The 24288-nt window shown below is 46.4% G+C and overlaps 1 non-coding gene across 1 annotated transcript; it reads right to left on the reverse strand.

The window, feature by feature from the left end:
- Positions 1–18319: 18319 nt before the first annotated feature.
- Positions 18320–18389, reverse strand: Trnaa-cgc (transfer RNA alanine (anticodon CGC)). Its single transcript has one exon. It is a non-coding gene; the product is annotated as a tRNA-Ala (tRNA).
- Between the last annotated feature and the right edge of the window lie 5899 nt (positions 18390–24288).

Below are 24288 nucleotides of genomic sequence, written 5' to 3' on the forward strand. Positions count from 1 at the left end.
ACCATACTCCCAGAGGGGGCAAAGGGAAGGAAAGAGCCAGAGGTGAGGGGAGGAGGGGCGAAAATGGGGCATAGGGAAGGATGCAGAGAAGGAGGAGGAGGAGGAGGAGATTAGTGTTTAACGTCCCATCGACAACGAGGTCATTAGAGACGGAGCATAAGCTTGGGTTAGGGAAGGATGGGGAATGAAATTGGCCATGCCCTTTCAAAGGAACCATCCCGGCATTGCCTGACGTGATATAGGGAAATCACGGAAAATGCAGAAAAGGAAGGTATGCAGCCCGGAAAGGAAGGAGGGCCACATTAGCTCGGGGTCCCGTGCTCGCAACGCACGTATCCACAAAAGAGTTGTGGACCCCCTGGGGGGACCAATGACGGTGTCGGGTGTTCTTTTATTGTCGGGGCACACAGTTTCAAATACCGGCTCCATGGCCATTGTTTGGTCTTCACAGCTGAGCTAGTTCCCCTCTATCAGGCTGTTCTTTACATCCGCTGCCACTGACATTCTGCTTATGTCATCTGCTCTGATTCCCTGAGCGCCATCCAGAGCCTCAGTGATCCATATCCGGTTCACGCTTTCGTCCACCGGATCCAACGCTCTCTTCAGCAGCTGTGTGTGTTTGAGGTTTACAGGCGCTAAACAGCGTGGTCATCAGCGCCCAAACGCATAAAAACAGGAACACGTGCAATGAAGGGACTAAGACGGACAGCTAACAAGGAGAACGGCTAAAAGACACAGACCTGACGCATTTCCAAATCCTCACATACAAAGGCGAAACAAGAGGAGAAGGAACGCACTACAAAAGGAAAGGAATCACACGGAAGGGAGGACAGAAACCCAAGGGAAACAAGGAGGTATTCGTGACTGGCGGACCTCTTACCTAAAGTCTGGGTGAGCCAGTCACCCAGAAGCACATTAAAACCCTCTCCCTAAAATCTGAGGCAACAAATTGGACAGGACCTTAACCACAGTCGTTGCGTCGTCTTGCAAAATAGAGGGCAAATCCGGTGGCAAGGAAACCACCGCCCTCTGGTCAGAGAATAAAAGACAGTCAAGTAAAATGTGGCGGACAGTAATCTGGACGCCACAAGCACTGCAGATTGGGGGGGGGGGGGGGGGGGTCCTCCCGCCGGAGTAAAAAACCATGTGTTAAGGGACTGTGCCCGATGCGGAGGCGAGTGAGGAGAACCTCATCCCGCCTGCATGACTGGTAGGACGTACGCCAGGGCCGCGTGGTGGCCTTGATCAGACGCAGTTTATTTTCACCGACTGCCAGCCACTCCTCTTCCCACCGACGCAGAACGCGAAAACGCAGGAGGGAGGTAACAGCATGGAGGGGGACGGCACATGCAACAACGTGAGGGAGGGAACACGCATCTTTGGCAGCCACATCCGCCAGTTCGTTGCCCCTAACACCCACGTGCCCCGGCACCCAGCAGAAGGAAACCTCCTTCCCCTGCCGTTGCAGGTGGAGTAGGGCATCATGGATGTTCTGGACGACCGTATCCGCTGGGTACAAGTGTTGCATGGTCTGAAGGGCACTCAGGGAGTCAGAACAGATGAGGAACTTACGACTGGGAACACATCTCATCTGCTCCAATGCCCGCAAGATCGCAAAGAATTCGGCATCAAAGATGGTAAACGCCGCAGGAAGCCGTAACTTGACGACTCGATCAGGGAAAACAACAGCACAACCAACAGAGTCCCCCGGTTTAGAACCATCCGTAAATACTGGTACATGGTCGGGATGCTGGTTTAAAATATCATAAAATAAGGAGGTAAAAACAAACGCAGGAGTGCAGCTCCTCCGGTACTCCGACAAGTCTAAAAGGACGCCGGGCCTCTGGAGCAACCAGGGAGGCAGGCGGGTAAAACCTTGTCGTTGGGAGGCCACACGCTCGACACCAAGGGACTCAAGCAAATGCTTGGCACGAATCCCAAATGGTCTCGTTGCCCTGGGACGACTGGAAAAGAGACGTTCCATAGGCGGTCGGGCAACGGTAGGGTACGCAGGGGAGGTAGGACAGGCAAGGAATTGACACACCCGTCTCACCATGAGGAGTTTCCGCCGGATGGCGAGAGGCGGTTCCCCTGCCTCAGCACACAGCCTGGGCATGGGACTAGTACGGAAGGCACCAGTGGCCAGCCTCATACCCTCATGGTGTACTGCGTCAAGAATCTTCAGATACGAAGGCCTTGCTGACCCATACACGGTGCAACCATAGTCAAGACGCGATCGGACGAAAGCCCTACAAAATAGCAGCAGACGCGCCCGATCTGCTCCCCAGGACCGATGGCTCAGACACTTCAAAATATTCAGCGCCTTCAGGGCCCGCACCTTGATGTCTTGAAGGTGAGGCAACCACGACAACTTGGAATCAAAAGTGAGGCCCAGGAACCTCACAGTGTCTCTAAAAGGAAGAATGGTGTCCCTCAGACGCAATTCAGGGGAGGTAAAAAGACGTCGAGAACGATTAAAATGAACACACACACATTTGTCTGCAGAAAAGGTAAAACCCGTATTCGCAGTCTATGCCTCTAACCGCTTTATCTTAAGCTGCAACTGCCGACTAGCAGTGACAAGACTAGAGGAAGAACAGAAAACAGCAAAATCGTCCACAAACAAGGAGCACTGGGCAGGACTCCGGATAGTGGACGCGATACTGTTAATGGCGACGGCAAAGAGGGTGACACTTAAAACGCTTCCCCGAGGAACACCATTCTCCTGCACGTACAAATCAGAAAACACAGTACCAACCCGATATCGAAAGAGGCGGTGGGGAGAGAAAGGACCGAATGAAGGTGGGGAGACGGCCACGAAAGCCCCACGTATGGAGTTGATTGAGGATAAGGCGGCGCCAAGTAGTGTCATACGCCTTATTAATATCAAAGAATACACCTAGACAATGCTGGTTACGTAGGAAGGCCTGCTGGATGGCCGCCTCAAGCAGGGTCAGGTTGTCTATAGTGGAACGACATCTCCGAAAACCACACTGAGACGGGCTAAGGAGCTGCCTGGTCTCGAGCAGCCAAACCAGGCGACGGTTGACCATGCGTTCCAACGTATTCCCGACACAGCTCGTCAAAGCAATACTCCGATAACTACTGGGATGCGTTCGGTCCTTCACCAGTTTGAGGAGGGGAATCAAAATCGCCTCCCTCCACGAGTCAGGGTACGTGCCGGATAACCATATCATATTAAAACAATTCAGGAGAACTTCCTTGGAAGGCAGTAACAAGTGCTGCAGCATGCTGTACCGGATTTGATCATGACCAGGCGCAGTATCATGAGCCACAGACAGCGCCGAATCCAGTTCCCACATTGTGAAGGGGCAGTTGTAGGGTTCAGAATTTGGAGACCGGAAGTCCAAGTGATCCCTCTCGATGGTAGTGCGGTAGCGGCAGAAATCTGGATCACAGTTAATAGTGACGGTAGACGCCGCAAAATGCATGGCCAGTATCTGGGCAATGTCTCTCGGCGCCGTGAGAACATTTCCCTGATGCAGCAATGCCGTGACAGCTAGCTGGCCGAGTTTCCCGGAAATCCTCCTGATGGCTTCCCATACTTTCGTAGAACGAGTGCAGCGGGAGATGGAGTTGAAGAACGATTGCCATGACCGTCGTTTGCTCTCTTTAATCACTCGCCGCGCTTGGGCCCTTGCCACCCGAAAGGCCGCAAGATTGTCAGCTGAGGGACGGCACTTGAAGCGGCGCAGAGCTGCACGGCGGGCTCGGATGGCTGAGCGGCACTCAGTGGTCCACCAAGGGACAGGACGCCTCTTGGGATGACCGGATGACCGTGGGATTGACAATTCAGCAGCATGGGAGATCACGGCTGTAACATGGTCCACCCATTCGTGGACGCTGGCACGGTGTTCCAAAACAGCCAGATGGCTGAAAAGTGTCCAGTCAGCTCTGCAGAGGTGCCACCGGGGCGGCACTGGTAATGCCATAGCCTCATCCAGGAGGCGAATCCAAAGGGGGAAGTGGTCACTAGAATGGAGGTCAGCGGCAACCACATACATAGCAGAATCCGCGAGTGCTGGAGAGCAAAAGGAAAGGTCAATAGCTGATGACGACCCAGAAGCAGTACAGAAATGAGTGGGAGCACCAGAGTTGAGGATGCACAGTTCTTCAGACATCATGAGGCTTTCCAGAATGCGACCCCTGGGGCAAGTAGTCGAAGAGCCCCATAAGACATTATGAGCATTGAAGTCCCCCAGAAGAAGAAATGGGCGGGGGAGTTGGCTAATAAGGTCTGTGAGAGCCTCAGAGTCTATCGCATCCTGAGGTGGTAAGTAAAGTGAACAGACTGTGAGCCTCCGACCCACAAGAAGGTCAACTGCAACTGCTTGCAAGTCTGTAACAAGAGGGAGCTCAGATGAGGGGTGCATGTCACGAACAAAAACCGCACCACCACCCTTTGCCCTTTCCCCCGTCAGATCATCTTTCCGATATACGGTATAGCCCCGTAAAGAAGGATCATCAGTGGCCCGAAAATGTGTCTCTTGGAGACATAAGCACAAAGGGCACTCTCGTACAAGGAGTTGTAATTCGGCCGCATGCGTCCTGAACCCATTCAGGTTCCACTGTAATATGGGAGCCAGTGATCAGGGTGGCTGAACTTTCACCCTGCCTCTGTGTTTTGGAGGAGAGCCCGTACTGGCCGGAGATTTATTCCTGGGGTGAAAAGATCGCCCCCGGTCGACATCAATGTCCATCAGCTCCGATGACGACCCACGGGAGATGTCAGACAGTACGATGGCCTCGTCATCGGACCGACCCTGACCAGTCTCCTCAGGTGGCAAAACCTTCACCTTCGGCGTCTTTGTCTTGGGGGGCTTAGAAGGCAGAGCCTTGGCAGCAGGTGGAACTGTACCCGCCTGGGCAGAAGGCGCCATATGGGAAGAGGCAGGAAGTACCCCAATGTCAGCAACCACGGCCTTGTCCGACGTTGCGGGGAGAGCCGCAAGTTTCAAAACAACCGCAGCAGCACAAGTGCACTGGCAAACGCAGGTATTAGTGCTAACACTAGCAACCTCCGTTTGCGTAGCAACAGTGGCCATTTGTACCGGTTTTTTCAGAGCGTAAGCGAAAGATGTAAACACAGGAGGTTGCATGGCCTTAAAGAACTTCTTGGCCTCGCCATAGGGGATGCGCTGAGATGTTTTGATCTCTTGGATCTTCCGTTCGTCGAGATAGATGGGGCAGACCCGGCTCCAGACAAGGTGACTCCCAGAGCAATTCACGCACGTCACAGGCGATGAACAATCGGCTCCTTCATGGGCAGACTGACCACATTTACCGCAAGTGGCTATCCCATTGCACCCCAACGTAGTATGCCCAAAGCGCTGACATTTAAAACAGCGCATTGGGTTGGGGAAATATGGTCATACTGGCAAACGTAAGAACCCCGCTTTAACATGCTCTGGGAGTCTCGGGCAACTGAACGTGAGAATAAACGAGTCGGATTTGACGAGATCCCCATCGACTCGTTTCATAATATGCTGCACGTCAACAATACCTTCGTCAGCCCACTCAGATTTTAACTCGTCTGTGGAGATATCAACCAAGTCCCTACATGTCACAACACCCTTACTATAATTCAAAGTGGAGTGGAGCTCGGTCTCGATAACGTTCTCTCCGAGACAGGTTGCTTTCTGAAGAGAAGCGACTTGACGGGATCTAGAAGTCTCAACTAACAGAGTCCCATTGCGCAGTAGCTTCACAGATTTCAGTGTCCCTGCAATACCCTCAAAACCCTTGTGGATGTAAAAGGGAGAAACCCTCTCATAGCTACCCTCCTTCCGTTTAATAATCAAAAACACATTCTGATTATCAGCATGTGCTCTGTTACGACAGTCTGATAAATCTCTATCAACACCAGGAGCTGGAGGACTCGCAGGACGAAGTCGCTTTTTCGATGGTGTGTGTTTTCCTACCAGTGGCCCACCCAATCCACTGGTAGGGGGAAATGTAGAGGTCGAAGGTTCCATTGCGGTCCCACGAGCAGCTAGGGATCTACAGGTCCGCTCAGACAGAGCCCCTCGAGCCTGAGTAAGCCGTATACAACTCGGGTGCGGCAGGTGCCCCAGAGGTTGCCCGCTTGCGACTGTTCCACCGTAACAGCCATGCATCTCATAGGCGCGGAGCACACCGTAAGATTGAGGGGTTTTTATAGAGGTTGGCCTTCCTCGCAATCCAGGAGGTCAAGCCAAGATTACCATTCCCCGCAGCACACAACATTCCACCGCCGCGCCATGCGCTGGTCGCTGAAGCATGGCCGGGGGTTACGGTGACAGGAGACTGGCGACTGGCGGCGCTGACCAGTCCCCAGCTCAGGACCCCGGGGTCGCCAAAGCCGTACTCAGCAAATGAATACTGAGCCCCTGGGGGCTCTTGACAGCTGCCGGACGGTTTTCCGGTTACCTTTATGTGGGTTCCTGGCCATGTCGGTATCCCTGGGAACTAAGCTGCAGATGCCGCGGCCAAGGCTGCGGTCCTCCAGCCTCGGAAAGCTTCTTGTTGTGTGCCTTCATCTCATTTTAGCAGAGCCATTTGTCAGCGCATTTTATCGCTGTGGCATGCCGATTGCTCTACACTTACTGAAAACAAGCTTCGGGCCTTGAAACCTCTCCCCACGGCTTGGACGACCTCTTCACTCCCTTCTCAGCGGGAGGAAGTCGTTTCCGCCCGGTTACGGATTGGACACTGCCGGTTCAGCCACCACCATCTGCTGACGGCTGCACCGGCGCCGTTCTGCCCATGTGAGCAATTGCTGACGGTACGCCACATTTTAACGTCCTGTCCGAATTTTAATACACTGCGCATTGATATTGGCCTGCCATGTACTCTGGAGGAAATTTTAGCGGATGACCCAGGAGCAGCTGCTCGCGTTCTTCGTTTTATCCACTTGACAAACCAGTCCAAGGACATTTGATTATGCTTTTTTTTATTCTATCCCTGTTAATATGTCTTTTATAGTGTTGTCCTTTTTAGTTGCTGTTTTAAAATTGTGCCTCACAGTGCATTCATAATTTAGTCTGGGTGTTAATGACCACTGTAGTTTGCCCCCCCCCCCCCCCCCCAAAAAAAAAAAATTTATATATATATATATATATATATATATATATATATATATATATATATATATATATATATATATATATACTCGATCTCCGAAGCGGACGACTACTGAAGCGACACGAATCATACCTGTTTGCAGGTGACTAATCGTCCCACATCTCTTCGTTCACGGTAGTCCTACAAGATTTATTCTTTGAATGTTAATCACATTGTTTCTCAAGTTAAAATCCACAGCCTTAGACAGTATTTACGTGCCGCTGACATCGATATTGTATTCTTACAAGAAGCCATGACATCACTCCTAATCGACGTCCCGGGTTATGACGCCATTGTCAATATCGGAACGGAGGCCGGTACAATCATTCTGTATAAGGAAGGTATTGAATCCCAAGGAGGAAATCTCTGTTCTTTCGAAAGGAGGAAATTTTGCTATCACTCCATCACAGATTCACACGGAAGATATTGTTGCCAATATAGAAGCAGGGATTCGTCTGTTATCCCCGCATTCTGCCGATGGAATCAGGATGGAAATAGCCAGGATATTACGTAAAGCCAAATCACCCAGCAGTAATTTATCCCTAAGAGAAAGGGAGGCGTTACGGGAGATTAATGCGGAGAGGAATATTATTGTACTTACGGCTGATAAGGGTAATGCTACTGTCGTGCTGAAGATTGAGGATTATCATAGAAAGATCAGTGACCTCTTGGATCCTACCACCTATAAAAAAACTGAAGGAGGACCCTACAACGGAAGTGGTAAGTGCTACCCAGCGATTAGTAAAAAGCTCTTCCATTCCTACAGAAGATAAAAGATACCTTTGCAAAACTGAAACTTACCTTCCTAGACTATATGGGTTACGTAAGATACACAAGCCCAATGTCCCATTGAGACCGATAGTAAGTGCCATTGGGGCTTCTACTCAAGAGCTGGCTAGGTATCTTGCTTCTTTGTTGCAACCGTGTATAGGTAAAACTGGCACTCATATTAAAATTTCCATGCATTTTATCGAAAAACTGAGGAAGATCACAGTCCTAGTGACATCCTTGTCAATTTCGATGTAGTATCCCTGTTCACCATGGTCCCTGTTGACGAAGCTCTTTCTTACATAGCTGATGTGTTTCCTACTGATGTAATAGCTTTGTTTCGACATTGTCTATCCTAGACTTATTGAAAATATTACAGAGAGTCTTATGAACAAATTGATGGGGTGGCCATGGGTAGCCCTCTAAGCCCTGCTATTGCTAATCTATTTATGGAATTTTTCGAACAGGTGCTGCAGTCTGCCAAAAAAAGCCCTTTGAAATGGTATCGATAGGTGGATGACACCGTTGTGATATTGAATCATGCTGAAAAGGAACTGAGTAATTTTTGGTGCACATAAACAGTTTCAATCCAAGGATACAATTTACCATGGAGAAAGAGTAATGGACAGCTAAATTTTTTGGATGTATTGGTTATTAAACGGGCAGATGGGACTTTAGGGCACAAGGTATATAGGAAAGACACACACACACACACACACACACACACACACACACACACACACACACACACCGATCGTTACCTACATAAGAATTCGAATCATCATATCATCATCCTAGGCAGAAGAGAGGAGTCATAAAAACTTTAGTGGACAGAGCTAATAACATCTGTGAGCCAATTCACTTGCAAGATGAATTAAGCCATTTGCATACAGCTTTCAAGAGAAATGGGTACACTGACAAGGAAATAGATCGAGCACTCCACCCTAGAAGAAAAGTGTCCGAAAATACACAACAACCGTCTGCTAGAAAAGTTTTTCTTCCATTTATTCATAACATCACGGACCGTATTGGTAAAGTTTTGGCTAAGATTCAAGTGGAGACAATTTTTCGACCTACCAAGAAAATTAGTGAAAATTTAAGATCGGTGAAAGACGCACGACACCCCGTAGCTACCCCAGGTGTGTATAAAATTCCGTGTAGCTGTGACATGGTTTATATTGGAACAACTAAAGGGAGTGTTAATACCCGCCTAACGGAACACGAAAGTAACTGTAGATTGGGACAGATTGAAAACTTGTTCCGCTACAGCTTATTTCTCGAAGACGGAGATCACGAAATGAAATTTAGTGAGACAAACGTGATAGCTAGGACCTCTCATTATTATACTCGCATGTATAGAAAAGCAAAGCTATAGAGATCTACAAGCACGGATATAATTTTAATAGAAAAGAAGAACGATTAAAACTAGACAAGATATGGCGGTCGAATTTGTACCAACGAAGTGACAATCGATTAGCTGTAATCGAGAGAGATGGCACTAGCCAGCGATAGTTTTAAAGTCGAAAGCACGTGATGAGTGGTGGCGCCATCTAAGCGCTTATGTAAGTGGGACCACCAGAGCTCATCAGCCAGTCGCCGACTCATCTCAGAAGATGCTGCTCGCAGCCGGCAACGAAACGTCAGGAAGGAGAAGTAGTTTTATATATGGACCACGGCAATTCAGCCCCGAAGTTTTAATTAATGAAGACGCCGGCCGTGAAAGCTTACATGCTATGAGAAGGTATTGATTGTTCTTGTGCGACTTCGTTATCTACCGGACTAGGCATTGCCGTCCAATTCCATGATGTACTCCTTCATGTATACACCCCTTCCGGGTCCAGGGTGCGGGTGGCGTGGAGAGAGTTTTACACTGGAGAGATCGCGAGTTTTATAACCAACTTGCGCCTACGCATTATTATGGGAGGTGACTTCAACTGCGTTTTGCACCGCAGTGATCCAACGCCGAATTTTAACTTCAAAAATGGTTAAATGGTTCTGAGCACTATGGGACTTAACATCTGAGGTCATCAGTCCCCTAGAACTTAGAATTACTTAAACCTAACTAACCTAATGACATCACACACATCCATGCATGCCCGAGGCAGGTTTCGAACCTGACTCACTATTGATGATATGGTTGGCATTCACTTATCGATTGTCAGTAGTACGGTGTACCTAAAATTGTTGAGACCCGAAAAATGCGAGCAGGTAGTTCAATCGTGTGGAGGGAAGTTCAAATTGAGGGAATACGGGGCGGTCACCAGCAATATAGCAGAAAAGTGGTCGAATATGCATATCTTCCCGGTGTTAAACGGGGTCAGGCAGGTGAAGATTGACGTGCTGAAGCACATTCCGTCCTATATCACCGCATGTGGTTACAGGGCCATAGTGATCTATGATGGACAACCGAGAACTTGCGCGGGATGTGGTTCCACGGAACATGCCCGCGCTCAATGCGTACAACAGCACGTGGCGCAAATACAGACTGGTGAGCGTGAGCAGCATGGCCCGACGTCTACGTTGCGTATACCCTACGTCGCCGCCGCCCGGGCTAACGTCACCTCTGAACCACCAGCGTCTGCACGACGTGCAGGAAGAAGTCGGACCAATGGAAACGATCTTCGTACAGAGTATTCTTTCTTCACACAACCAGAAGGCAGAGACAACTACTCATTCGGGGCAGGGGGCAACAACAGAACACCGAAGGCAATCCGGCAAGAATACCAGTGGGAGAGGACAAGTCAGTCGTGGACCAGGTGAAGACGAAAGAGACGGCTGGTCACCAGCACCCGCGGTCTCCCAAATCACAGAAGAAACGCCGGTTGGCGCATCAGGGGCAGAAGAAAAAGCGCCAATATTGTGTGAAAAAGCAAATCACGTACGGCAGAAATTGACTGAAGTGACGGTACCACCGTTGTCGACAAACATCGAAACGACAAAAAAAAAAAAAAAAAAAAAAAAAAAAAAAAAAAAACCCGGACCGACGAATGAGACACTGATCACGGACGATTGCCCTCTGGAAACCCCGCAATGACGGATACAATGGATCAGAACCCTGTGCCTGAATGTTCCACACTAACGGACTGCGATTTGCAAGCAGACAAATTCGTGAGTGATTGGTCGGATGACATTGAAGAAAGCGGTCGGGCAGCAGAGATGGTAGAGGAGCGGCTGCATATAGATGGTCCGTCGGCAGAGGCTCAAGAATAAGTGTCACACCAGCAACAAAAGGCTACCGCCGGCGTCAGCGCAGTGGCTGATGACGCAGACTTCTTTTAGATGATGTTCGCCATTAACATCAATAGTAGGCATTCTGTTCTCATTACGTCCTTGCAAGCTTACCTAATTGCGACACTGAACATCAATAAGATCAGTAGCCCACTAAACTTAAAAAAATCTTCAAAATTTTCTCTATGCTGCTGATATTGAGCTCATCATGCTGCAGGAAGTGACCAATATTAACCTTGACCGTACCACAGGCTACAATGCCATCGTTAATCCTGGTAATTGCAATCAACTAGTGACCGCGATCATGGCTAAGGAAGGGATAGTGATGTTACATATCGAACGCTCGGCGAATAGCAGAGTTATAGCAACTACTATCAATAATACTAGATTTATCAATCTCTACACCCCTTCCGGTTCAGGGATACGACGACAGAAAGCAGAGTTTTTTTAAAGATGACATTGTGCCACTTTTTACACCACCTTCAGAACAACTTATATTCGCTAGTGACTTTAACTGTGTATTCAGTCCCAAAGACCAGACACCAAACTTCAATCCGTCCGCCGAGCTTCGAACTCTCATTGAAGAGTTAAATTTAATAGACACATGGGAGCTTAGACACTGCGACAGGCCCGGATTCACATTCGTTACTGACCACTCAGCTAGCTGCATAGATAGAATCTACGCATCATCAACTATGAGGGAACATGTTTTACAGGCAGAGCTATGGCCGACTGTCTTTACAGATTATGTGGCATACATATATACCGTAAATTTAGCCAAACAAGGGACGTACAGGGCAAGGAGACCCTGGAAACTAAATAAAGCGCATTTGACAGAACCGGGGTGTCATACAGTCTTCCCAAACGCGTGGGCAGAATGTGAAAGAAAGTTTCCCGTGTATGATTCTGCCATTACGTGGTGGGTAAAATGTGCGAAACCCGCCTTAACAAAAGCGATGAAGAATTATTCCAGAGATAGATGTGCCTGGCAGAAGCAAACCCTGGAATTTTACTTTCAGTGTTTAAGAGATTTATATCGAGAAGATTGAACAGTAATAGCAAATCGTATGCATATTAAAAGAATACAGGCTACGATTTTAACTCTCAAACGGAAGCAATTGGAAGGCTGTAAAGTAAGGACACGTCTGCAAAACGCCGTACAGGACGAAACGACACCAATGTATCATGTTATTCGCGAACAGGAAAGGGGGCGCAGAAAGATATTTACAGAACTGCACACTGCAGATGGTCGACTCTTAAACCAACAGCGCGACATACGAGACGAGCTTTATGAACATTTCACAGCACTGTTAAAGGAAAACCCAGTGGGTATAGCGGCGCAGCAGGCCCTTATGTCACGGCGTTTTGCGACATTGAGCACGGCAGACGCAGACAGCCTCGCTGCAGTGATAACTGGAGATGAAGTAGCAGACGCCATTCGAGAGAGCCTCAAGAATAAATCGCCTCGCCCCCATGGTTTTCGGGCTGAGTTCTATCAAACCTTTCGCCAACATTTAGTTACAAAGATGACCTTAGTCTGTAATCACATTATCAATGCCGAAAATGATATCTTAAGAGAATACTGTGAAGGTATAGTGGTATTGGTACCCAAAACCCCAGGGGGAATGACAGTCTACAATCTCCGACCGATTACGTTACTTAATGCTGATAACATTTACGCGCGATTCAATTCGGTAGCCAGTACTGTCACGGGGGCCTACCAAACGAGCGCTGGGAAGCATCGAACAGTACACCAGACATTAAGCGAATATAGAGATATCATTGCCACAGCCACCGCTTGAGACATTCGATGCGCTTTGACTTTATCGAAGGCTTTTTCAAAGTCAAGCGAGACCAATCATTCATATCTTCTGCGCACTATGGCAGCAATGAATTTTCCGCGGAAAGTTATTGACACAGTTCAACTGCTGCTGAGCAATGGCACATCCATGATCTGTCTCAACGGACAACTAAGTATGGAAGGGTACAGCACCGCCCGACATTGAAAATAGGTACAACATTCTTAGTTATTCTTGTCACAACAACGTATTTTTTGTAACAATAACTCAATTTCACTTAATACACCGAAGCCGGATACCAGTGTAGAAAGAATGACTATTTATTTAATTTATCACATGTGCACTCCCACAAAATAAATCCCTACATCCAATTTGGTGAGATCTGCGAAATAAATGAATGTATGGTCGTCTGCTAACCGCAGATAGTGAATGTTCAATATATGATCATCTTTGAGACGGGCCTTTGGTCACCTTTGGTGAAACCAAAGAGATGAAATTTACCTGAGCTTTGAGCGCCTGAAATGTGGCTGACCAATGGGTAGCATGGTCTTCCCCCACCTCGACAGAGGTGCGAGATGACCTGAAGAACGGCCATGTTCCGGCACTCTGCCGCTAGATCTAGTGTTGGTAAGATCTGTCTTAGGTGTGCTCCGTAAACACAAAAGAGTGGAGACATAGTATGCATGTGAAATACTTAACCGCGTGACTGCTACGGTCGCAGGTTTGAATCCTGCCTCGGGCATGGATGTGTGTGATGTCCTTAGGTTAGTTAGGTTTAAGTAGTTCTAAGTTCTAGGGGACTGATGACCACAGATGGTAAGTCCCATAGTGCTCAGAGCCACTTTTTTGAAATACTTAAGAGTAGTTTGGAATAATAATTTCTCTATTACAGGAACTTTTGTGGGGAGAATTAAATGTCAAGCAGGTAATATTAAGGGGGATCGTAGTAATCTTCGGAAGTGACCAACGGTCACAATGAAACCACGTGTAGCAGTAAGTTGAAATACTTCCGAGTGCATAAGTTAAGCTGAATTACTGGCGTGTGTACTGTAAGTTGGAAATATTTAAGAAATGGCGTGTGCAGGACTTTAAATTAGAGACGTGTACTTCCACGTGGTGAGTACTGTGTGAGTCTCAATCTGTGTATGAGAGAAAGGATAAAGAGAAGTACTCGTCCATGGTATCAATTGAGGACTCGCGTGTCTGATGAATATGTTCTTAATATTACTTTGCGTGTTATGTTTCCGTGTGACGCTCGATTCAAACTATAATACTCTGAGAGTGAAGCAAGGTGAGTCAGCCGTCTATCCAGCAACGCCACTTGGCTTGCATTGCACAGGAAAACGTGCATATATCTTCTAGAGTTCATACTAGGAAAGAAAAGTTACGAAGTGGGGCAGTGTCGTTTGAAACTGGGATAAATACTAATTGAAGTGGGAAAGCTGAAAGTGATGTGATTATAACGTTGTGACTATTCCTTGTGTTGTATTCCATGTCGCCAGTGTGGTGTATTTCATGTGGTTTGCATGGGAGAGTAGCAAGATAGGTTCAGAGGCAGTGGGTTGTGCATGTTCCTTTTTGTACCGCTCGGTCTGAAGGAAAGTTTCGTGAAGATGGTTGTGAGAGTCGAAGTGTGAGATACAGCAAAAGATCCACCATACTATCCAGAAAGTGCACTGTAGTGTTATATAAATACGAGACCGTAAGATACAGAATCGCCAATGTAAGGCCATGGCCACTGGGCGGAGTTTCTCATGTGCAATTGTCGTAGAAAATGTAATGGTGTGTTTATGTTATATAATTTATCGGAATAAAAAAAGATAGTGAAAAGCAAAAGATTGGTGGCCTTTTCCTTCGAATTGTATGTTGTCATGATATCCAGCATTTATAATGTGTGCGCCATTCATATTCAGTGTGATGGCCACGTGTTGATCAAAGCCGTTGGGTAAGAAAGAAAATGTGGTATTGCCAGTGCGTAGTGAACAGTCGGAGTTGTGTACATTACTAATAGTCAGACGTGCGTTATCCGTTTCCGTTGCGTAATATTCACACAGGAGAATAATTTGTAATTTAATTGCGAGTACTAGAGCTCATGTTTCTCGATAAATAAGAATGAATCCACTCGCTTGGCAGACCACTCATCTTGCAGGCCCGACTGCTTGATGCCTCAGCATGAGCAAGGCATGTGGGTGCCTCTCAAGTAAACCAGTTAATATCACTAGTCCAGTACGACAAGGTTTCCCCATGTCAATGACCTTGTTTCAGTAGCTCTTCAACCCTTGCTGTTCTCTCTGACGCAAGACATTCCGGGACTACACATACATGGCCAGAACATCGTATGCCAGGCCTTTGCGGATGACGACAGTTTCGTGGTGACGAAAGATAAAGACATAAAACGAGCGACTCAGCTGATAACCAATTACGAAGCAGCATCGGAAGCGAAAGTAAACTATAAAAAGACGGGAATTATGGAACTTTGCAGGGGACTAGAACACGGAAATGGCTGCTCACTAAAAAGAATAGAAATATTTAAATGTCTCGGCGTTGAATACACGCGCAACATCCGCTGCACGGCTGCTCTTAACTATAGAAAATCATTAGTACAAATTCGAGCCAGCATAGGGCAACATCATCTGCAAAATCGCAACGCCATACAAAGAGTGCTTTTAGTCAATACTTACGTTGTTTCGAAAGTGAATTATGTCGCTCAAGTTCTGCCAATACTAGAGATCATAGCACAACGAATGCTTGCAGCGCTCGGACACTGTCAGTAGAGGACAAATTTTCAAGGTCCAATACGAAACCTTGACGCTACCCTTGGGTAAAGGCGGCCTAAATCTGATTGACGTTTACCACAAAGCCAAAGGATTATGTATCAGCAAAATGTATAAACAATGGCAACGGTCACCAAACTCCTTAACGGCCAACCTTCTCAACGAAATTGCACCGGCCAGCATGGACCCTTCTGTAAACGTAAACCACATCCCGACCGCACTTTGCCACCTCAGTCATTTTTTCCTAAAATACAGTTATATTCAAAGAAACACTCCCGAGAATGTTCGCTACAGGGTCAAAGCTCTCTACAACTGCCTGACGGATAACAAACCGAGAAAGAGATTGGAAGTATGAAGATTGCAACTGGGCGAAAATGTGGGAAAACATTCATGACGCACACTTACCATCACAGGTGTAGTTCACATGGTACATGGCAGTCAATAGGACCATACCGACAAATTCAAGGCTACACATGATCCACTTGGCAGACACTTCGAACGGCATTCACTCAAATTTAGTCGATACTATCGAACATCGCTTTCTATGTGACAATGTGACGAACATCTGGATCCTCTTTACACGGAAGCACCCAAGTATGCTGCGCACTGCACCTCGGATGATTACTCCAGCTGGGCTCCTCACTCCAGATGCCGTTCCATACACCCCCCCCCCTCCACCCGCCACCGCAAAACGACGAGCAGTCAACTGGCTTCGAGGTCCGACGGTGTACTATGTATTATCGGCGCCAGAAAACAATAAAGAAGACTATTGGCTCTATCTAATAACTCATAACTAAATCTGAGGGGGGTGCGATGGGGAGGTTCCCTTGTAAGTTGGCACAGTGGATAGGCCTTGAAAAACTGAACACAGATCAATCGAGAAAACAGGAAGAAGTTGTGTGGAACTATGAAAAAAAAATAAGCAAAATATACAAACTGAGTAGTCCATGCGCAAGATGGGCAGCATCAAGGAGCGTCTGAGCTCAGGAGCGCCGTGGTCCCGTGGTCAGCGTGAGCAGCTGCGGAACGAGAGGTCCTTGGTTCAAGTCTTCCCTCGAGTTAAAAGTTCACTTTCTTTATTTTCGCAAAGTTATGATCTCTCTGTTCGTTCATTGGCGTCTCTGTTCACTGTAATAAGTTTAGTGTCTGTGTTTTGCGACCGCACCGCAAAACCGTGAGATTAGTAGACGAAAGAACCTGTCTCTCCAATGGGAACTGAAAACATTTGATTGCAAGGTCATAGGTCAACCGATTCCTCCACAGGAAAACACCTTTGATATATTCTATACTGCATGAGCGTCACATGACAGGAATATGTTGTCGACCCACCTAACTTGTAGACTTGGCGAATGGATTCTTCTACCTCGCCCGATTTAGGTTTTCTTGTGGATGTGATGATCACTCCCAAGAAAGTGAAAACATAAGAGTTTGTCACAAACTGCAACAAATGAATTGTCTGAAAATAAAGTAAGTAAAATTTTTACTCGAGGGAAGACTTTAACCAAGGACCTTTCGTTACGCATCTGCTCACGCTGAACACGGGACCACGGCACTGCTGAGTTCATACCATCCTTGATGCTGCCTATCTTGCGCATGGACTACTCAGTTTGTATATTTTGCTTTTTTTCATAGTTCCACACAACTTCTACCTGTTTTCTCGATTGATCTGTGTTCAGTTTTTCGAGGCCTATCCACTGTGCCAACTTATAACTAAATCTGAGGGGGGTGCGATGGGGAGGTTCCCTTGTCAGCATCAGAAACTTCAACGAATAGAAAAATATAGAGAAAAGGATGCTTCCTTTTTACTCCGAACATTAACGTAGAGAGGTATTCCACAAGGGCGACGTTGCAGTGCGGAAATACTGCTGAGTGGCCCCTTCAGAGTTTTGGAAGCCGCACATAGGATTTCGGATTGAGAGGATAGAACGACCATGAATATGCATCAGCCCAACCAGACGATGATGACACTTCGCGAGACGACGACTAATGCCACCAGCAATCAGAGACTGTTTTACGGGAACCCAATGGAATTTCGCAAATCAGATACTGAAAATATTTTTCTTAAGTAGACTAGTTAACTTATAAAGAAGGCAGTTATCTGCTATGTTTGCTTTTAAAATGTAAGTGGAAGCAATGGTTTTATTTACTCTTGATGCAGAAGAATACAGCATCTCCAGTTTGTTTATCACCCGTCAGTCTTCCCTGGCAAGACACGTGCTTATGACTTTAAAGAAATTAAATCTTCCGAGTTTATTACCACAACACATATAATGATGCACTTATTACCAAATGGATACTAAAGACTGACCAACTGACACACATTTTTTATTTCCATAGAGAATTTTTAATGGCGGAGACGCCGAGCCAAAAAAAAAAAAAAAAAAGACAGTTGTCGCTATGAGTTGCAAATACATGTTTGTGATATATTCCGCACGCCATACTGAAGGCTTTGGAGCAACGTTTCAATGGGGGGATCGCAGCCCAGGCTCTTGCAGGTCATCGTCCTCCCGCCATGCGGTCGAACTGTACGAAATCCACTTGCTTGGGGGAAGAATCTTGTACGCTGAATTTTATAGAATATGTGATAGGCGAAAGTTTTCATGTACTGCTGCACGGAGAAACAAAACTTGGAGGAGCTGGGGTTTGAACCCAGGAGTCTGCATGCGAAGCAGACACTCTACCACTGAGTTACACCCCCGCCAGAGCAACTACATCTGGGACGAGTCTCTCGTGGATCCTACTGTCATTATTTCTTAGGTTTGAAGGGTACAGTAAGTGTTCGAGGAACCTATTCATGATAAGACCTTAACAGCGTCGGCTCCGAGGCGCAACGATAGCGCGTCTGACACCAGATGAGAAGGTTGCGCGTTTAAATCACGTCGGAGTCATAATGAGATTTTAGTTTACGAAAGCCATAGGCGAGTATGTCAGTTTAATCAGATACCAAACGATTACAGTGAACGGACGAACAGAACCTGCTTGAAGAAAGCTACTAGTGCAATTTTCGCATTCTGACACTAAGGTGAAGGCGCCGACTGGTACTTTCTCCAGGCGCGAAGTGTCTAATATTTTTGTTATTTATATCGTTTAACGCTAATATCTACTGAGATATGATTACGCAATATTTAGCTCGATTAGACGTCTTTAGCAAGGCTGAGTACAATATTTTTCGCTAAGTTATCGGAAGAAAAAGATAGTGAAGGGGGGGATAAAGCACAGTCGTCATTCGAATTGCACCCGCGGTGCGGGACGGACGTGTGGTGGCCCTGCCGGACGTGTCATCATCAAGGCTCTTTACCTGCGAGCGAGGTTAGTCGCTGCTGCAAGTGCGTATTCTTCTTTAAGCATACATACTAAAGGTAAAACCTGAGTCTATCAACTCTGCAGAGGAAAGAAACGATTAAATTTACGTTTGTTCGGAATTTCGTGAGACCGAGATCTGTAGAAATCAAAGCGTGCTTTATGGAGAAAGTTAAGATTACTAATGCTGACGATGGTATACATTTGTCGTTCGTGACAAATGCAGTGTGTGTCAAACTGCACAGTGCTGATTTATGTGCTTCAAATGTTCAAACGGCTCTGAGCACTATGGGATTTGAATTCTAAGGTCATCAGTCCTCTAGAACCGTCGACGGTCATCTCATTACTCGAATTTGAATTGACTGAATTATCTGAGAAATCGCGGAATTTAAAGTGGACCCAACATACAATATCACAACCCGAAATATCAATAAGATACAGAGCGAGACAAAAACTGCCGCTCTTAAAGACTATCACTCAGACGGATATTGCATTATTGCAAGAAGTCCGCTTTCAGAGATTACATATTTCGAGATACAAAGCCATTTTAAATGTGGCCCCATAACGAGCTTGTGGCAATGCGATCCTCGTCAAAGATGGAATAGAAATCACGGATGTGAGTTTTTTAGACTCCGGAAGGGGCATCGGATGTAAACTTCTAAATGTTACTCTTGTGAACGTTTACGTCTATTCTGGCAACAATGCTCGTCAGGATAGGGCCAACTTTTTCAAAAATGACAGTGTTTTTACTCAAAGACAACCCTGCCGAAGTTATCATTGGCGGAGACTGGAACAGAACTAGGTAAGTTAGTGAACAATATGCAATGGAGAGACGTATGGAAAATCAAATATCCCGTGTCTGTTAAAGATACACACTTCAGCACTACAGCGCAGAGTAGGATAGACCGTAGTATGTAACTTCATACGTAGAACATAAAATCAGAGCCGTTGAACTCGTACCCACCATTTTCTCTGACCATCTTGCAGTGAGGTGCAGTTTTGGCCTTCCGAAGCAGAAGACGTACTGGGGCCGCCCCTTCTGGAAATTAAATATTGATATGCTCAGTGACAATGTTCTCTTTGCACACGTAGGAGCATCTTGGCAGGCTTCCTTACAACGCCACAAATGCCGATCCACAATAGATTGGTGGACTCACTGCGCCAAAAAGAAATTTTGCTCAACTCTCATTGCTTATGGAAGGGAAAGAGCGAACTGGTTAAGGCGTGCTGTGGAATATCACTACATTTGTCTACGGGAATTGTATGATCAGCCCATATCCGTGAAAGGATAGAAATAACAAAATTAAGGCTCAATTGATTAGCCTTAAAAGGAGACAGCAGGAAGGTTCGAAAATAAAATCAACTGTTGTAACACCAGCAGAGGAAGAAAACACGTCACTATACCATTTAATTCAACATGAAAAAAACAGAAGGAGAAATTTCATAGAGAACCTGCGTGCTGACGACCGCTGTATTCTGACACAACAAAAAGACATTTTGCAGGAAGCCTGTAGATATTATGAATTTTTATACAGTGCACAACAATGTGCACATTTCTCTGTTCGGGAACTGCTGCGAACCAGTGGTTTAGCCAATACTGATACCAAACAACAAAAACAGGGGCCTCCATAGTGAAATACTGTCCGCTGACGTTTTAGATATAATGAAATGCGCGGTGCTTGAAAAGTCACCAGGACCCGATGGTTTACCCTTAGAATTTTATCTGAAGTACTGGACCATAATAGGTAATCAGTTTACAGACGTCATTAACGAATCTGTGAATGGAGTGCAAATCCCTGAAACACTGAAGGAGTCTCTTACTGTGTTAATTCCTAAAGAAAAGCATCACCAATTAAAGCAAATAACTAAAATGAGGCCTATAACGTTAAAGAACTGTTGTTATAAAATAATAGCCAGAGTAATGAAGGATTGACTTAGACCAGTACTGGATACAATAATAGGGTCTCATCAAATATGTCTCCCCGGACGTAATCTCTTTACAACGATAAGCGAATACAGAGATATTGTTGGAATATTCTCGGCTGTGTCAGAAAAAGCCGGTCTCGCTTTTACTGATTTTTCATAAGCATTTGAAAGGGTAAATCACAAATATTTATTTTAAACAATGGCATACATGGGTTTTACTCGACGTTTCCTTGTTCTAAAAAATCTCCTGCAGGGCATCAAAACAAAAATGGCTCTGAGCACTATGGGACTTAACATCTGAGGTCATCAGTCCCCTAGAAGTTAGAACTACTTAAACCTAACTTACCTAAGGACATCACACACATCCATGCTCGAGGCAGGATTCGAACCTGCGACCGTAGCAGCAGCGCGGTTCCAGACTGAAGCGCCTAGAACCGCTCGGCCACACCAGCCGGCCCGCGGCCGGCATCAAAACAAAAGTTTTAATAAATGGCCACCGCAGAAGACCTATAGAGAGAAAAAAATCATATCCCGCAAGAAAGCCCACTCTCCATGCTTTTTTACATTTTGCCTTTAGAACCATTATTGCGTAGACTGAATACTGAGCTGGACGGTGTAACGGTATATGGTGTAAGTCGTGCTACTAACGCTTATGCCGACGATGTCGGAGTGCCTGTTAGAAGTCATGAGGACATACGATGGCTGACTACACTCGTCCGGCTTTACTGCAGTGCTACAGGAGCTCAAATAAATAATACTGAAAGCTCCTCTCTTTAAATCTCAACGGCTTTCGAAACGTCAACTTAGAATGGGTGAAATCTGTGGCGCAACACACTGCACTAGCCGTGACCTTTATCAGACATCCACTCAAAACAACAGTCTTCAATTGGCGCAAAATTCTCGCAAATATTGGAGGAACCTTAATTCTGAATCGGCTTCGGGATTTAAACCTGATACAAAAAGTTGAAATAATCAACTGTGCCGTGCAAATATTTCCCATGCGAAAGTAATAGCGGAAACCATCATGACGACAATCTGTAAATACATCTGGAAGGGGGGGATTTTCCGAATAATGCAATAGTATGGCTACTTGACATTTATGTCAACTATGTCATTAACAAAGGTGGCGGCAATCTGTTGGAATACGACCAGTATTCACAGATTCAGCACTACCAAGTGTGTAGCAAAAAAAAATTCACAAATATTTTGGGAACTTGCTACAGCCGTTATTAGAGAAACAGGGGATCGCCTGACGTGATCTAGGTTACAACTGCAGGCATGCTGAAGCAGGGGATTGCTGCTGGGGGTGGCGTACGTTGGGGACTTCGTGTGCCCCGGGGCCGCTACGGTAGCCGTGAAGCCCGAACAAAACCCTGAACAAGTATTGCTTGCTTAATTCAAGGAGAACGTTTCACTTTGTGTGAGGGTACCAGGACCAACGTGATGCGTGCCGTTTATATCCTATTTTTAATTGCATATACTTCTCTCAAGATCCAAATTAGTTTTTACTGGATTAATCCCTTATGAACTAATGTTACATTAATTTCTTATTTATAGATTAATTCCTGTTACAGACTACTCTTGCAAGAACACTTAGCCAGAAGAGGCTATTCATCATTTTTTATCAGTTTCAATTTCGCAACTCAGGAAATAAGGATGTTTTATTTTTCATTTAAACTACGCAGAAAAAATGATACAGATCTACAAATCATTGGTAGCTTCTTTGTCTCACCCAATTGCGGTAATTATTATACATTGTTGAACAGATGTAACAGTTTTCGCTGCAAAGGCAGAAGAGATTTGATTTCTGCCACAATGTGTGTCCGTTCACTTCAGACACGTAGCTTTGATCTAATGGAGGTGAAGCGTCTTCCTAAAAAAAAATCTTAGAGCATTCGGCTGCAGATCGAGAGGTTCCCGCTTCAATCCTGGTGCCCCCTTTATTTTTCAGTGATGGTGAGGTCCCATACTCTGAGGAGCGTAGGGGACGATGCGGGAGACCATCACCGCCGTACTAGGCAAGGTCCTAGCGGAGGTGGTTTGCCATTGCCTTCCTCCGACTGCAATGGGGATGAATGACAATGAAGAAGACGACACAACAACATCCAGTCATCTCGAGGCATGGAAAGTCCCTGACCCCGCCGGGAATGGAACCTGGGAGCCCGTGAGCGGAAAGCGAGAACGCTACCGCAAGACCACGAGCTGCGGACCATTTTGTTTCTTATATCGTTTATGAAACGTGGGACTTACGGACAACAGGTGTGGACAGGGCCTAATCAGTTACAGTTGGCTGCACAGGAAACACACACACAATTTTAAAAAAAACTCTCAACAATCTTTTTTTAAAGATTTTACTACAATGGCGGCAGAAAGCCTTATGAGAAGAATTCCGAGTTATTGTCGGCTGAAGGGCACAAGCAATGTTACAAACAATTAACGGCTGAAGGCCGGAATTACGAGTGGGGAAGGCAATATGTTAAAATATTAGGGTAAATTTTAAACAATTATGCAACTTGTCCAAACAAGACGGAGTGATCCACCGACAGTGCTCCCTGGATCGACCTGACGAAGGTGGCTACAGCTGTGTAAGCGGTGAGACAGGCAGCCAACAGTTGTACTCACGTAACAGGACGGCAACTCACACTCTGGGTATCTTAAGGACCGACCGACCGGCTAACCAATCTGCCTAACGTCCAATCACCGGTACAACGATGGCGTATTTTTAGGCTAGGGTGAAGAGACGGACAGCACCACGTCTTCAGAAACGCACTTAAGGCCGAAGGGGACACTAGAACCAAGGTAGACCTCCCAAAAGCATACGCACAGTAGAATTCAAGAGGCTGTCGAACGACACGCCTTGTCGGACAGCATCAACACGACGAGGAAACTTACACTGCCGGAAATACACAAACCTCCAGGGCAGACAACTGGTTTGTTTGTGTGTGTGTGGGGGGGGGGGTTTAGCGGCCACAAGGCAGAAAATATCGCTGGTTGCACTTCACTAATAAGAATACTACTAAATCCAAACTAACATCAAGGAGTAGAAGGCGGCTAATAGCTTCCGCCAACCTAACAGACTCCACTTGACACAGTTGGTCTCAACGACCCTGCGAGCAGCAACACCCAAACAACAGCGAGATCTCTGGAGGTTTCAGTACTGGACTCGGTTCACTCAACTTCAAACGTCCTGGGTTCGGACGTTGGCTACTGCCCCTCGGTCCGACAGTGCCTGCAACACCGCCAGCGGTCCCGGCTTGCGCTGTGGACCCCCTCGCTGCTTCGTCCGAAGCCGAACTGCCTCACACACACGACCACCCAGAAAGCAGACAGCATATAAATAATTGCACATTAAAAACCACACAAGATACACG

This window comes from Schistocerca nitens, chromosome 4, assembly GCF_023898315.1.
Source record: "Schistocerca nitens isolate TAMUIC-IGC-003100 chromosome 4, iqSchNite1.1, whole genome shotgun sequence".
Lineage (NCBI taxonomy): Eukaryota > Metazoa > Arthropoda > Insecta > Orthoptera > Acrididae > Schistocerca > Schistocerca nitens.